This window comes from Cloeon dipterum, chromosome 4, assembly GCF_949628265.1.
Source record: "Cloeon dipterum chromosome 4, ieCloDipt1.1, whole genome shotgun sequence".
Taxonomy (NCBI): Eukaryota; Metazoa; Arthropoda; class Insecta; order Ephemeroptera; family Baetidae; genus Cloeon; species Cloeon dipterum.
The window spans coordinates 32,416,319-32,434,602 of NC_088789.1; positions in this window are offsets into that span (position 1 = coordinate 32,416,319).

Consider the following 18,284-nt stretch of genomic DNA (forward strand, 5'->3'; position numbering starts at 1 on the left):
AAATAAACGCTGCAAAGAATGGTGAGCGCAAGAAGAGGGGACCAGTTAGAATCTCTATACTTTTCCCCACGCTATTCGGAAATCCTGGAATACTCAGAATTTTTTAGAGCAGGAAGACAAAAATAATTCGAGGAATGAGAATTATTTGGGTAAAAATGTTGGAGTAATTTTCCAGATTTCTCTCGGGTCTTTGACAAACGTAAATGCCTGAGATATTGTCGAGGTCCGGAAGAAAAGAAAAATAATTCGAAGAAATGAGAAATATTTAGAGTATTTTTCAAATAACTGACATTTCGAAAAAACAAAATCGTTCAAAAATTTCCAAAAAATATTTCTCCCGAATACGAATTTACCCAGAAATGACGCCTATATCAACAATGGGTAGGATTTGATTGGAAAACATTTTGTGTGATTTTAAAGAAGATTTCATTCTTTTTAGCTGAAATTTTGCTTGTTTTTCGAAAAATCCTGACAGCCATTTTTCAGTCCAGGACAAAATAAAAAACCAGCTTTAAAATGACGCAATTTATCTGGATATCTTTTGAAACCAATCATGACCCGATCTAATCGACATCGTATTGAAATTCAGAAAACGAAGTTATATGCAATTCACCCCTGGAATAATTTGGGAAAATGAAAAACCCCAATTTTTTCCGCAAATGGATCTATATTTTGTGATATTAACTATTCCATCGCTTACAAAAACCCGACACCGGTCTGAAAACCGATTTTGAATATTTTCGCGCCCATAAAAAAATAATTTTGATTTTTTTTTGGTTTATCTCCATTAGTAAAATGAAATACAATCACAAAAAAGCGCCTATATTTGTGCTTTTTCTGTTTAAATTCAACGAATTGATGGATTCCTAGTCACGATGTCTAAAATAAAAGGTCTTGGTAATATCTAACACCTGACTTACACTGACGACCTTTTTCAGGGTTATTCCCCCTGAGATCGGTCCCCAATCCAGCGGTCCGACTAATTGTCGACTAACTGGCGGTCCGTCAGTGCGCTAAGACCGCTTATAAATTAATGTTAACACAAAATAGTCAATGACGGAATTAAAAACTAGAATTTCTGTTCCCAAAATATCTGTGTAATCGTCAGTTTCAACTGCACATAATATAGCAAAAAGTATTCTCGGCTCAATCCCCTGAATGAATAACAGCTTAATTCCTCAAAATCGATAAAATCTCACCTGATGTTGCAAATGTTCTGGCTCGCCGAAAATAAACAAGTACCAGCGTGTTGCTTCTGGAACCATCAGCTACTCACGAATGATATTCAGGGAGTCTGTGGCTTGAGGCAAGGAGCCGCAGCAGCGCCATATTGGAATTGGAGCGTTAGAAGACCATTTCTTAAATGCATGCTTCTGCCGTATGTGACGTCATGTGTGGGAGGAGCTTCGCAATTCAAAATCGAGAGTGCGGATCCTCTGCTGTGTTGGCCGTGCTAACTCAGGTCGCTGCTAAGAGCTTTTTGAAGGGCGCATGCAAGCATCAAACAGCTGTTGCGCGGGAAAGGTTCTCCCTTGAATAGGTGTATTTTTGTAAACAAACGAAATTATATTCTTCATTCGATTTTTGTTTCATGAAAATCTGATTTAAAATCATGTTTTATTTGCAAATTAAAGAGAAACAATTTCCATTTGTCTTCTAACTGAAGCTATTTCAAATTGTTGTATACTTTCGCCTCATCAAAATGAAAATAAAGACAACAAAATATAATTCATTGCGATACGTGTTCACGAGGTATATTATGTGGGCCAAAACCTTGGTTGAAACCTTTTATAGTCGTGCGTTCCCCAATAATCTATAATCAAATATTTATGAATACAAATATAAATGCATATTTATAACATGTATATAAATGTTATCTCCAATGAGAAGTAATGAAATGTAAAACTTGTGTTTATTTTTCGAGTTTTTTTTAATTTCCACCTCCAAATCTTGGGTTATAATCATCCAAATTGCAAAAACTATCCACCATTGAACTCGTCTACCCCTTCACAAACCAGCTGAAGGGTTTCTGGGTGCTGAACCTCCACTCCTAAAATCAATATACTTCATCCTCCTCGGAAAAGTAAAATCCCTGCAATCTTGGAATACTCGGAGATTTTATAGTTGAGGCCAGGAACACAGTAAAATTAATTCGAGGAATGAGATAATCGGGTAAAAATATTCAAGAGTGATTTACTAAATTTCTCTCGAGTCTATTTGGCAGGGAAACTATACATTTTTAATAAATAGGGTGGAAATATCTTTCCTTCTCGAAATTCACAGATATGAAATACAAAACACGCAGTTTTTTTTGGTTTTCACAACTCAAATTTCCTTTTACATCGAAAATCGTTTCAGGTGGTTGGAACACTTTTGGTTTGTGGTTAAAAATTTAATGGTTTTTTGTACACAAACTTATTAAAAGAAGAACCCATAAAACAAGTTTTTTGATCTATAAAAATCAAATTTCCCGAAACAGTTAACTACGTGTGTCATATTTATTTAGCTTTCTTTCTTGGCGGCTTTTTTCTGGGCTGCAATTTGATTTGATAGCTGTTGGTTTTTGATTCTATATTAGAAGATACTGCCATCGTTCCTTTACTGTTTTAAGCGGATTGCAAAGTAATTTCCGTTTTTTCCAATTAAATATTTACATGATTTTGACCTGAAGAAAAGTGATGCAGATTTTTTGTTGCCACCAAAAGTTTTTATAAGTAAAATAAAGAATTTAATATTTACGAGAAAAGCAAGTAACCATCAACTTGAGGCAGAATAAAATAATTTTAATATGTGTAGTACATTATACGTGATTTAATTGCTAAAACTACAAATCGATTTGACATATTTGCTATTTACAAGAAATGCTCAATTTTCCGAATTGATTCAAGAGATTCAAAAATGGTACATTTACACTATGTGATTCAATCTATTTTAAACACTCGTAAAATACTGGGAAAGGCATTAATCATCCAGATACTAAATTGTTACATGTTCTAAACTTACATTGATCAATTTAACCTATCTTATTCTAAATAACATTGATTTGACAGGGAAATCGTGTTTCCGACGACAGTGTTCATTTTGCTTCAAGAGCAAACGATTTCTTTCGTCATTCGCAGATGACAATAGACAGAAATTCCGGAAATTCCAGCCCGATCAAGTTATGTGTGTATACATTCTCGACGGACCAACCCGCGGCTGATCGCGATGACGATGTAACACGTCGAGATAACTCATCATTATAGTTTCTTATATGCGATTCCTCCTGGCAGTGGTCAAATTTTTCCGAAATAGGAAGATACTTGTAGCAAACGAGGCAATAGTTTTTGGCGTCTCTGTTTTCAGTTCCACTAAATTGAATATTGTGCTCTTGTTTCAAGTGTTCTTCCAACAAGTATATATTTTGGACAGAAATGTTGCTACATACGGGACAATGCACTGGATGACAAGATTTTTTGTGCTGCTTACACAAACCAGCGCATTTAAATATTTCCTTGCAGCCTGTGCATTTTTTCTCTAAACGATGATATGACCAACTTCCTAATTTGACTTCTTCGCTGAATTCTTCACAAGGCTTTGTTGTGCGACGTGTCCTTATATGAGTCTTCATCATTTTCTTTGTATCGAATCTCTTCTTACACGGATCACATTCCAATTTCTCCTTCGATATTATGGGCTTCTCCTCTTCCTTAACACCTCGAGAAATGTCTGTATGGTTTCTTGTATGCACTTCTTCTCCCTTGCAGTGGTCCATCAATTTTTCCGGAATAGGAAGATATTTGTCGCAAACGAGGCAAAAGTTTTTTGTGTCTCTGTTTTCAGTTCCACCAAACTGAATATTGTGTTGTTCTTCCATGTGTTCTTCCGACAAGTATACAATTTGGACAGTAATGTTGCTACATACGGGACAAAGCACTGGATGGCAAGATTTTTTGTGCTGCTGAAACAAACTTGCGCATTTAAGTTGGTCCATGCAGCCTGTGCACTTTTTCTCTAAGCGATGATGAGCCCAATCTCCTGATTTGACTTGTTCGTTGCATTCTTCGCAACGTTTTGTTGCCTTGTGATGATATTGTTTATGACTATTCAACTTCGACTTTGTATCGAATTTCTTCTTACAAAAATTACATTGCAAGTTCCCGTGGACCTCCTTTATGTGTTGATCTCTCTTTTCTTCTTTGTCCGGGTCATCAAAATACATGGAACAATTGTGATTGGGACATCTTATGACATTTTTGTGGCTGGTGCGAATATGCCTAGCGATATTTGCATTGCTAGGCTTTTCTTCGCAGAATGGGCATTTCCTCTTCTCATTTGCCCATTCATTTTTTCTGAGTCTCTCTCCGTCGTCCATCTTCACTCTAGTCTTCAAAAATGTTTCGTTACACACACATTTATATAAAAATATTAAAGTAATTGGCTTACCTGTTTAAATTAATCAAAATCCTAGCAAGCAATCCAAACGCCTAAAATTCCTTTACACTGCACTGCTGATCGTTTAGAAAAATTAATTTTTTGAATTTGAGATTAATCACCTGCTTACCTAATTGCATTGCGTTTTGGACGCTAAGCGCGTTTAACTCGATTCTCATCTCCAGACCAGAACGATTCTTTAGGCTCTTAATATAGACGATCGCCAAGGCAGCAGCGCGACTCTTCCAACTCTCCGTCTTTTCTCGAAATAAACGCTGCAAAGAATGGCGAGCGCAAGAAGGGGACCAGTTGGAATCTCTATGCTTTTCCCCACGCTATTTGGAAATCCTGGAATACTCAGAATCTTTAAGGGCAGGAAGACAAAAATAATGCGAGCATTGAGAAATATTTAGGGCAAAAATATTCAAGTAATTTTCCCGATTTCTCTTGAGTCTATTTGACGTACAGAAAAATACTAAGATAAATGAATTGAATTTTTAATAAATAAAAAGTTGGGAAACAATCGTTCCCGCAATTCAATTTTTCCTCGAATTTAAAATGGTGATTAATTTTTCTCATATGGAAAATAAATCCCTTCGGTGATAAGCAAATTCTCTCTAATCTTGCCAGAGTAAAATTATAACTTTAAATTATTGTTCTCAAATCTCAATACTTTTTTTCAAACATGGAGTGTTTGAAAAAGAATTAAATTAATCAATTCCTGCGAAACAATTTTTTTATTTAATTTAGTGCAACAAATATACATATAAATTAATTCTCGCAGTGAAAATTTTTTTGTGACTTAAAGTTCATTTAGACCATTTTGGGGATGCTAACTGTTTTATCTGAAATAAGCTCTCTTCTAAACAAATCTGAGAAGTTAAAATTTTTCTCGTTTTCAGAGTTTCTCGTGACTGTCCGGGAGATAAGATTCGATATGGAATGTGTTCTCAAACTGCGTTTTACGAGTACCTCAAGATGAAATGTTAACTGAAGAATTGTAAATTTGACCTCATGCGTAGGGCTGCGAATTCTAGACGATTTTAACTAATTTTTCTAAGCTTCAAATCATAGCGGGACCATCAAATGAGAACGAATCTTTGTAATTTTTTGCTGGAAATCGTTTAAACTGACAAAAACCACGTCTTAAACCCACTATTTCGTAACATTTCTTGAAAACTATATTTAAGAAAATTCACTTGCCGAGATCTTCAAGTGGGTGATGATCATTATCTTGAGGCCGAATAAATTAATATGTATACGTATAGTGTGTAGCAAATCTTAAATCATTTTATTGCTGAAATTACAAAAGTCAATTCGATATATTTCAAAAATGCACAATTTTTCCTATTCGATTCTAGAAATAAAAAAATGGTTCATTAACACTATCCGATTGAAACTATTTTAAAAACTATATAGGTAAAGATTGGGAAAGGCACACATACTTCCAGCTACTAAATTGTTCCGCGTTCTACTTACATCAATCAAATTTAACCTATCTAAACTAATTCTAACCTACATTATTTTGACATGAAAAACGTGTTTCACACGATAGTGTTCATTTTGCTTCAAGAGCAAACAATTTCTTTCGTCATTCGCAGATGACAATACACAGAAATTCCAGCGCGATCAAGTTACGTGTGTACTTATTCGACGTTCCAAATACCGGCGGATGTCGATGACGATGCATCGCCACGAGAAAGCCACTCACCAAATTTTCTCTTATGCAATTCTTCCTGCCAGTGGTCCATCAATTTTTCCGACTTTGGAAGATATTTGTAGCAAGGGATGCAATATTTTTCAGGGTTTCTGTTTTCAGTTCCACTAAATTGAATATTGTGCTGTACATTCATGTGTTCTTCCAACAACCACATATTTTTGAAAGTAATATGGGTGCATTTTGGACAACACACCGGATTGCAAGATTTTTGATGCTGCTTAAACAAACCAGCGCATTTCAATATTTCCTCACAGTCTATGCAAATTTTCTCTAAACCATGAGCAGCCCACTTTCTTGATATGACATCTTCGTTGCATTCTTCGCAATGTTTTGTTGTGTGCTGACTTCGTTTATGAGACTTCCACTGTGCCGCTGTATAAAATTTCTTCTTACATGGAACACATTCCAAGTTCTCGGGGACCGCGTGGACATCCTTAAAGTGTTGATCTCTTTTTTCTTCTTTGTCCGGTCCATAGAAATGCGCGGGACATTTGGGATTGGGACATCTTATGACATTTTTGTGCATTTTGCTAATATGCGTAGCCGTATAGGCATTGCTGTGCTTTTCTTCGCAGAATTGGCATTTCCTCTTCGTATTTGCCCATTCTTTTTTTCTGAGTCTCTTACTTTCATCCATCTTCACTCTAGTCTTCAAACATGTTTCGGATCGTTACACACATATTTATATAGAAATATTATAATAATTAGCTTACCTAATTGAAGTAATCAAAATCCTAGTAAGCAATCCAAGCGCCTAAAATTCCTTCGCACTGCTCGCTGATCGTTTAGAAAAATTAAATTTTTGAACCTGAGATTGATCACCTGCTTACCTATAATTGCATTACATTTTGGTCGCTCAGCGCTTTTAACTCGATTCTCATCTCCACTCCAGACCAGAACGATACTTTAGGCTCCTCAATATAGACGATCGCCAAGGCAGCAGCGCGACTCTTCCAATTCTCCCTCTCGTCTCGTGGTAAACGCTGCGAAGAGTGAGACGAGCAAAAGAAGGGGACCAGTTGGAATCTCTATGCTTCTCCTCACGCTATTTGGAAATCCTGGAATACTCAGAATTTTTTAGAGCAGGAAGACAAAAATAATTCGAGGAATGAGAGTTATTTGGTTAAAAATGTTGGAGTAATTTTCTAGATTTCTCTCGGGTCTTGAAAAACGTAAATGCCTGAGATAAATTAGAGGTCCGGAAGAAAAGAAAAATAATTCGAAGATATGAGAAATATTTAGAGTATTTGTCAAATGTCTGAATTCCGGAAAAGCGACAAAATCGTTCAAAAATTGCCTTTAATTTAAATAAAAGTTAATTCTTTCAAACTGAAATTTTGCTTGTTTTTCGAAATATTTTTTATACTGCCAGCCATATATTCGGTCCCCATGACAAAATAAAAGAAACAATCTTGTTAAAAAGCGGCTCAATTATTTAATCAGGAAATATTTTGAGACAAATCACGAGACCGGATCTAATTGAAACCTTAATAAAAACACAAAATCTCGGTAAAATATAACACCTGACCCACTCTGACGACCTTTTTCAGGGTAAGCCACCCTGAGAGCGGTACCCGATCTTCATAACGCTTCTTTTTCAAAGCCGCCGACCGTTCCGACGCATTTTGAACGCATCCGCGAGCGATTTTTTGGCCTTTTTCAACCAACGATGACCACGAAGGCGAGTGCCGCGCCATTGCCTCGACGGACAGTTGACCGCAGAGAGGGTGGCGGGCGCCCGATGGACCGACATTCGGACACGAGCAACCAGGTGGCCTGGAGGGGCGTCCCGGGTAGCGAGCAAGAAATCGTTTTTAAATTAATGATAACACACACTCGTCAATGACGGAATTAAAAACTAGAATTTCTGTTCCCAAAATATCTGTGTAATCGAAAGTTTAAACTGCATTTTCTATAGTAAAAAGCATTCGCCGCCTACTCCTCTGATTGATTAAAAGCTTTAAATTTTCAAGATCGTTTAATCTCACCTGATAATCTAAATATTCTGGCTGGTAAAAAATAAACAATTACCAGCGTGTTGCTTCTTGAACAAACGACACACGCATTGATATTCAGGGAGTCTGTGGTCTTGAGGTAAGGAGTCGCAGCAGCGCCATATTGGAATTGGATTTGAGAGGGGAAGGCCTTAATAGCTCGCTTCTCCCCTATGTGACGTCGCTTTTGCGCCCGGAGCTACGCACTTCAAAAACAAGAGTGCGGATCCTCTCCTCTGTGTTGGCCGTGCTAACTCAGGTCGCTGCTAAGAGCTCTTTGAAGGGCGTTCAAGCAGCTGTTGCGCGGGAAAGGTGCTCCTTTGGATGGGTCTATTTTTGCAAACAAACGAAATTATAATCTTCATTCGATTTTTGTTTCATGAAAATCTCGAATTTAAAACCATTTAGGATTTGCAAATTAAAGTGATACAATTTCCATTTGTCCTCTAACTGACGCTATTTAAAATATTTGTATCCTTAACATTTACCATTTAAAATAAAATTTGATTGGCGCGTCACACGCACCGTTCATCTATTTTCGGATCATTGCAAAGTAATTTCAAATTCAATTTGATGAAAATATAGCAGAGAATGAAATTTTTGTCGCCGTTCAATATTTAGGAGTAAAAATTGAAGCTTTTGCAGCGACATGCTTACAAAGAACTTAGGACTGAAGGAGAAGATGGGTGAAAGTCTTGAGGTGAAATAAAATGTAGTGTGTAGTGTATGAAATTGATTATATTGCTTAAATTACAACTCGATTAGATACATATAAAAATCAAATGATATGCTGAAATTTTCCTATTCAATTCTAGAAATTTTAAAATATGTGATTGAATCTATTTTAAGCAGTTCTAAAAGACTGGGAAAGACACACATCATCCAGCTACTAAATTGTTACGGTCGACTTACAATTAATATAATTTAACCTAAAATCTATATAAATCTAACTGCGCTAATTTGACAGAAGAGACGTGTTTCCCATGACAGAGTGTTCGTATTGTTTAAAGAGCAAACAATTTAATCGTAATTTGTAGACGACAATACACAAAAATTCCAGCGCGATCAAATTATGCGTGTTCATTTTCGATGGCCCAATCCTCGGCGGTTCGCGATGACCGGTGCAACGCCACGAGATATCTCATTATAGTTTCTTTTATGCGATTCTTCCTTCCTGTGGTCCATCAATTTTCCGAAATAAGAAGGTATTTGTAGCAAAAGCGATGCGTAAGTAATTTTTGATATTATATATTCCATTCCACTAAATTGAATATGGTGCTGTTCGTTCAAGTGTTCTTGCACTAAGTGTACATTTTCTAAAGAAATATGCGGTCACATTATTTGAGACAAACGCACTGCTATGGTTGACCGCAAGAATCGAGATGCTGTTTATACAAAGCCAAGCAGTCAAAATGGTTCTCGCAGACTCTGCAATATTTCGGTTTGTCAAGACGAGACCAATCTCCATATATAGTCATAAACAATATCATCACAAGGCAACATAACGTTGCGAAGAATGCAACGAACAAGTCAAATCAGGAGGTTGGTCATATCATCGTTCAGAGAAAAAGTGCACAGGCTGCAAGGACCAATTTAAATGCGCAAGTTTGTTTAAGCAGCACAAAAAATCTTGCTCTCCAGTGTGTTGTCCCGAATGTATCAACAAGACTTTCAGAAATGTAAACTTGTTGGAAGAACACATGATTGAACAGCACAATATTCAGTTTATTGGAACTGCAAACAGAGACGCAAAAAACTGTTGCATCGTTTGCTACAAGTATCTCCCTATTGCGGAAAAATTTATGGACCACTGCCAGTTAGAATCGCATATAAGAAACTTTGATGAGTTTTCTCGTGGACCGAAGGGGAAGATTGGTCCATCTAAAATGAACACACATAATTTGATTGCGCTGGAATTTCTGTGTATTGTCATCTGCGAACGACGAAAGAAATTGTTTGCTCTTGAAGCAAAATGAACACTGTCGTGGAAAACACATTTTTCCTGTCAAAATAATGTAGGTTAGAATTAGATAGGTTAAATTTGATTGATGTAAGTAGAACGTGGAACAATTTAGTAGCTGGATGATGTGTGCCTTTCCCAGTCTTACACTATAGTTTTTAAAATAGTTTATATCGGATAGTGTTAACGAACCATTTTTGAATTTCTAGAATCGAATAGGAAAAATTGTGCATTTTTGAAATATATCGAAAGACTTTTGGAAATTAGGATTTTCTGGAATTTGCATTTAATTTTTTAAACAACCTTTTTCAAAAAAGTCCCGCTCTATTCAAGACACTACTTTTCAATATCAATGAAAACATAAATTTTAACGGCACGAGGAATGCAATATGTGGTCTAATAAAATATTGCTGAGGTGAGGATGCCGACTAATTTGGCGCGCACAAGGCGCATTATATATGTGATATCAAGAGCTTGGAGGGAGCGACAGTTTTAATTTTCTAGTTAATTCATTAGGATGATGGATTTCACGTAGCAAAGTCTTAAAAACGAAAGATCTCGCCGAACGCTACCCTATGACCTATGACGGTCTGGCCAGCTCGGCGAAGTCGTCGTCGTTCCAGCGGCCGAGGTCGCACCATTTTCGGTTCCACAACCGCCTCGTCGGCACTCTCGGTCTTTAGCCTGGGCTGCAATTTGCTTGGGACAGGTGGCGTCAATTATTGTTCATCTTTTTGGACAATTGCAAAATATTGATTTCAATTTCAATATGATGAAAACTAGAATTAAATTACTGTCAGCGCTAAATCTTTAGAATTAAAAATTCTGGAGTTTGAATATAGTGGCATGCTTATGTATTTTACTGGTTTAAATTTTAAATTCCTAGACAAACAAAAAGAAAAAAAGCAATTAATTTTGAGAATACTTTGAAGATTGCTGGTACCGTTTGTATAGCTAAATTAGAGTATAAAAGGATAGGCAATATTTCACAGTTTGCAGAGTTAAATGTAAAGATTAAAAAAATTTTAAACAGCTGTAGCTATATAGAGGACAAATAGAAATTATCACATTCGTTTGCAAATGAAAAATGATTTAAATTAGAGATTTTCAAGAAACAAAAATTGAATGTAGAATAAAATATTTCGTTTGTTTACAAAAATTGACCGATCCTAGGGAAAACCTCTCCTGCGAAACAGCTGCTTTTATGCGCCCTTCAAAAAGCTCCTAGCAGCGACCTGTGTTAGCACGGCCAACACACAGGAAAGGATCCGCACTTTTGACGATCTGATTTCATAGCTCCGCCCGTAAGTGACGTCACATTGGGGACAAACGTGTATTTAGGTTTCACCCCTCTAATATTCCAATCCCAATATGGCACTCCTTCAACTCCTTGCCTCGATATTACAGACCACAGACTCCTGAATATCATTCGTCTTTCTATTGATCAAGAAGGAAGACGTAAATGGTACTTTTTTTTCGGCGAGCCAGAATAATTGCAACATCAGAGGTGAGATATTATCGATTTTGAAGGATTAAGCTGTTATTCAATCAGGGGATTGAGCCCAGAATGCTTTTTGCTATAGTGAATGCAGTTTAAACTCTTGATTACACAGATATTTTGGGAATAGAGAAACTTTTTTGTAATTCCGTCATTGACAAAAAGTTTGTGTTTCCATCAAGCGCTTGCTGCGGCGTTGGACATGTCTGAACATGCTCTGACGAGCTCAATGGGTGCTTACACCCTCCACCCCTAAGATTCTTGTAATATTTAGGGAGTTATTTTCCATATGAGAAAAATTAATCGCCATTTTAAAATCGAGGAAAAATTGAAGTGCGGGACCGACTGTTTCCCAACTTTTTAGTTATTAAAAATTGAATTCATTTCTCTTTTTTCTGTCAAATAGAGTCAAGAGAAATCGGGAAAATTACTTGAATATTTTAGCCCTAAATATTTCTCATTTTTCGCATTATTTTTGTCTTCCTGCCCTAAAACATTCTGAGTATTCCAGGATTTCCAAATAGCGTGGAATTTTGAACTGGTCCCCCTCTTTCGCTCGTCTCACTCCTTTTTTATCACGAAATAAGAAGGAGAGTTGGAAGAGTCGCGCTGCTGCCTTAAGCGAACGTCTATATTTTGAGACTAATCAATCATCCTGGCTAGGAGAAAAAGGATCGAGTCAATAGCGCTTGAGGGTCTCCAAAAGGTGATTAATCTCATATTTAAAAAAAGAAATAAAATTAATTTATTCAATCAGCAGAAAAGAACGGAACGGAATTTTAGTGCGTTAATTTCATTCATCTTCGCGTTTTCTTTTATCATGCAAAATCTTAGTTATTGTCTCTCCCTGCTTTCTATTTTACAATCACAAAAAAGAGTTTTAAAGAAATTTATTAGATTAATTACAAAATTTTTGGTTTAGAAATTTTCAATTTAAAAAAGCAAATTTAATAGCAATGAAATCCTTTGCTTCTCTACACAAAATAACATTTTCTGAATATCCTAGCAAATAAAAAGAATTCCAAAGATAGGAGAGAAGCTAAGAATTTCGGTCATTTTACTTTTCTCTCTTTTTCTGTTTTATCTCCAAGCGAATACTTCCAGTTTGTTCATTCTCATTCGAGTGTCGGAATTGGGAGGTTGAAGACCACACATCTCGAAAATAGACGAACCAAATTCCAATTCTTGTTGAGCTTGTAAGTTTCACTCTATTGTATATGTTTAAAAAATTAAAAAAATTTCATTATAGACCAAAAGAAAGGCCAGCCATTTTATAGATTTTCGTGAATCAGGCAGCAGAGGATAGTGAATTTGGGTAAGAAATTTTAAATTTAACGTTTCTATATAAAATATTGATAATTTTAATGAATAATCAAGCCAGGAGAAAAATTTGTGAAGGAACAAAGGAGATTCAGAGAAAGTAAAAACCGAAAATCGGCTCTACATATCATGAGAAAAAGGATTTAATTCTAAACGCCAATTAACATGTAAGATTGAAACACAAAAACGCAGTAATGTGTGAAAATTACCATTGTGTTTCTCATTTTCAGAGTTGAAGAAAAGAAAAGGACGCCAAAGAAAAGCAAAATATGCCTAGAGAGCGGCAAACATTGCAATGCAGCTTTTGTGAAAAGAAGATGTCGAACGAATATTACAGAAAGCACATTGGTCGTGTCCATAAGGAATACCCTGAAAAATGTTCTGTTCGTGGATGCTATGGTTACTTCAAAACACCCGGAGAGTTGAAAGTGCACATTGACTCTGTCCATAAAGCAGAAGAAGAATCCCGAAAATTTAAATGCGGAACATGCAGTTTCTCATTTAAAACCAAGAGCAATTTGACAGAACACATCCATTATAAGCACGGATCAGAAAATCTTGAATGTGATTTATGCAAGAAACGGTTTGGCTCCAGGACGGCTATAATGCACCACATGTATGATTGTGCCATTAAGAGGCAGTGCAGAATTTGCAAATTAGACGTGACTGCTGTGACATACAGAACTCGGCATTTACTAAAGACGAACTGCAAGCGTTGCAAAAAGAAGTTCAAGTGCTGGGGAAGCTATAAAAAGCATCTGAAGCGTTGCAGACAAACTCCGTTGAAGTGTGTCGTTTGCCTCAAAATCTTCGCTCAAAAATCTGATTTAGATCGTCACTTGAAACGCAGAGGTGTAAAATGCCAGCCGAAGAAAAAATTGAAATGCGCTAGTTGTTTTAGGCAGTACAAAAAATCTGAACCCCTGGGGCGTTGTCCCAAATGCACCCACGCACATATTTCTTTCAAACATATATGCTTGTTGGAAAAACACCTAAATGAACAGCACAATATTCAGTTTAGTGGGACTGAAAACAGAAACCCAAAAAAATTTTGCATCCCTTGCTACAAATATTTTCCTAATTCGGAAAAAATGAGGCGCCACTTGAAGAAAAAATCGCATAAGAGAAACGTAGAGGAGTTTCGTGTTTTCTATGGATCGACATCATCCGCCGGTATTTGGCACGTCGAATATAAGTACACATAACTTGATCACACTTTAATTTCTGCTTATTGTCATCTACGAAGGACGAAAGAAATTGTTTGCTTTTGAAAACACATGCTCGTGGAAAACACATTTTTCCTGTCAAAATAATGTAGGTTAGAATTAGATAGGTTAAATTTTAGTCATGTAAGTAGAACACACGTATCAATTTAGTAGCTGGATGATTAATGCCTTTCCCAGTCTTTTACGAGTGTTTAAAATAGATTAAATCACATAGTGTAAATGAACCATTTTTTAATTTCTTGAATCAATTCGGAAAATTGAGCATTTCTTGTAATTAGCAAATATATCAAATCGATTTGTAGTTCTAGCAATAAAATCGTGTATATGTACTACACATACTACAGTTATTTTATTCTGAATCAAGGTTATCACATATCTTATCAAAAGAGGGATGCCAGACAAGGTGATGGTCATCTGCATTCCTGGAAAATATTAAATTTATTTTACTTGTAAATATTTGGTGGCAACAAAAATTGGCAATTCGGGGTTTACAGCAGGTCAAATCTTTGTTTTAATTACATTTTTAATCTGAAATTAGGGAAATTACTTTGCAATTCGCCAAAAACAGTAGAGGAACGATGGCATTATCTTCTGATAAAACCGAAAACAGTATCCATAAATAAAATCGCAGGCCAGGCAAAAAAGCCGCCAAGAAAGTAAGCTAAATTAAGACACACGCTGCGAACCGTTTCGGGATATTTGATTTTAATAGATTAAAAAACTTGTCGTGGATTCTCATTTAATAAATTTGCGTTAGAAGTACCCTGAAATTTTTAATTCACAAAAAAGCGATTAAGCCACCTGAAATAATTTTCGATGTGGAAGGAAATTAGAGTTGCGCAAACCAAAAAAAACGGTTTGTTTTGTATTTCGCATATCTGAGAGCAGGAACGGCATTTTCCTCCTTGTTTATAAAAAATGTATTTATTTCTTTGTCAAAAAGAGTCAAGAGAAATCTAGTAAATTTTTTGAATGTTTTTACCCAAACATTTCCCATTCCTCAAATTATTTTTACTCTCTTCCTCGCCTGAATTTTAAAAACTCTGAGAATTTTAGGAGTGGAGGTTAATAACCCCTATAAACCGTTCAGCTAGTCAGGAGAAGTTGAGACGAGTTCAACGGTGGCTAATTTTTGCAATGCGGATGCTTAAAACTAAAGATTTGGGAGTGCAAAATTTCCAAAACACCAAAAAAATTATATATGCACACTTTTCTGCTTTTCATTATTTCTCCAACACTAATTCTTGTTTATAAACGTCTCAAGTTGCAAAATCTAGCAACCGTCGGACTCGAATCAGTCGCCCCTGAGCAGCTCAAGGGTTTAGAAGGTGCTTATGCACTCACCCGTTCATTTCCATTGCTATACAATTAAAATAATAAGCGCCAACCGCTGTTCCCTGTTGCCGCTCACTGTTGCAGCGTTCAATAAGCTGTTTGGAAACTTATGGGCGTTGAGAAAGCATCCCAAAACCGATTTGTTGGTCACCAAAATGTCAAGACGAGTGCAATGTTGTGTAATTCTTGCAGTTCTGGACGATAGAACTTCGGATTTCGAGTCGAAAAATTCCTTTTTTTAAATTTGTAAATGCTCAAGAAAATAAACTGTTCCTATGTGAAATTTTCAGCAATGGGACAACAGTAACTTGCATTTTCTATTGTCCAAATACATTTTTTTCAAATACATTAATTTACATTTTGTTTGCATAAAAATTTAATTATTGATTTTGTGAGGACCACACTAGCTATACTAGAGAGATCACGAACATAGCCACATATACAACGAAAATGAACGGTAAATTGAAACCTTTGATTGACCGTGGCAACATTGCAATCGTAATTGCAGATTTTAAAAAAGAACTTAGCACGCAAAAACTGGCGGCTGGCTCAAAAATTGAGCAAAAATGCGGCTCGCTCAGACCTCAAGCTGAATTACAAGTTTAAAGAAATGTAGAAATGTGGAACAATGTTTTTTACAGTATTCTCTGATTTACTCGCGCAGTGTCAAAGTTCAATTCTAAAGAACGAGGAAATAAATATTCAATTCAAGCATGATATTTTCCGAATTTTCCAGGAATTTATTTGGCATCTGCCTAAGAATAAGCTCCTCAAAATCTCCAGCAATAAAGTTGAAGAGCGGAGTTACTGCATATTCCATATTTATTAAAAACTGTATTTTATTTCTCTGGCCTCTCCGTTAGTCAAATAGACTCAAGAGAAATCAGGAAAATTACTTGAATATTTTTGCCCTAAATATTTCTCACTCCTCGCATTTTTGTCTTCCTGCCCTAAAAAATTCTGAGTATTCCAGGAATTATTCCAAATAGCGTGGAATTTTGAACTGGTCCCCTTCTTTTGCTCGTCTCACTCTTCTCGCAGTGCTTATCACGAAATAAGACGGAGAATTGGAAGAGTTTTTTTCATTTCTGCTATATTTTCATCAAATTGAATTTGAAATTACTTTGCAATGATCCGAAAATATTAGATGAACGGTGCGTGTGACGCGCCAAACAAATTTTATTTTAAATGGAAAATGTAAAGGATACAAATATTTTAAATAGCGTCAGTTAGAGGACAAATGGAAATTGTATCACTTTAATTTGCAAATCCTAAATGGTTTTAAATTCGAGATTTTCATGAAACGAAAATCGAATGAAGATTATAATTTCGTTTGTTTACAAAAATAGACCCATCCAATGGAGCACCTTTCCCGCGCAACAGCTGTTTGATGCTTGTATTCATCCTTCAAAGAGCTCTTAGCACCGACCTGAGTTAGCACGGCCACGAGAAGGAGAAAGGAGAGGATCCGCACTTATTTTATTCTGAGGGCATCGCTCCGCCCACAAGTGACGTCACATAGGTGTCAAGCATGTATGTAAGATTCGCCCCTCTACCTCTCCAATTCCAATATGGCGCTGCTACGACTCCTTGCCTCAAGCCACAGACTCCCTGAATATCATTCGTGAGTAGCTGGTTCCAGAAGCAACACGCTGGTACTTGTTTATTTTCGGCGATCCAGAATAATTGCAACATCAGAGGTGAGATTTTATCGATTTTGAAGAATTAAACTGTTATTCAATCAGGGGAGTGAGCCGAGAATGCTGTTTGCAATAGTTTATGCAGTTGAAACTCTTGATTACACAGATATTTTAGGAACAGAAACTCTAGTTTTTAATTCCGTCTTTGACGAGTTTGTGTTATCATTAATTTATAAGCGAACTTAGCGCACTGACGGACCGCCAGATAGTCGACAATTAGTCGGACCGCTGGATTGGGGACCGATCTCAGGGTGAATAACCCTGAAAAAGGTCGTCAGGGTAGGTCAGGTGTAAGATATTACAAAGATCTTTTGTTTGAGACATCGTGACTAGGAATCCATCAACGCGATGAATTTGAACAGAAAAAAAAACAAATATAGGTGATCTTTTGTGATTGTATTTCATTTTACAAGTGGTGAAAAACCGAAAATAAATCAAAATTAATTTTTATATGAGCGCGAGAATATTCAAAATCAGTTTTTAGACCAGTGTCGGGTTTTTGTAAGCGATGGAATAGTTAATATCACAATGTAGATCCATTTGCGGAAAATATAGGGTTTTTTCCTTTTCCCAAATTATTCCAGGCGAGAATTGCATATAACTTCGTTTTATGAATTTCAATAGGATGTCGATTAGATCGGGTCGTGATTGGTTTCATAAGATATCCAGATAAGTTGCGTCATTTTTAAGCTGGTTTTTATATTTTGTCCTGGACTGAAAAAAAGCTGGCAGGATATTTCGAAAAACAAGCAAAATTTCAGTTAAAAAAATGAACTCTTCTTTTAAATCACACAAAATGTTTTTCAATCAAATCCAACCCACGGTGGATATAGGCGTCACAATCTGGGTAAACTCTTGTTCGGGAGAAATATTTTTAGGAAATTTTTGAACAATTTTGTTTTTTCAAAAAGTCAGACATTTGAAAAATACCCTGTATATTTCTCAGTCCTCGAATTATTTTTTCTCGTCTTCCTGACCTCGACTATTTATCTATTAAGGCATTTAAGTTTGTCAAGACCCGAGAGAAATCTAGAAAATTACTCAAACATTTTTAGCCAAATTGCTCTCATTCCTCGAATTATTTTTGTCTTCCTGCTCTAAAAAATTCTGAGTATTCC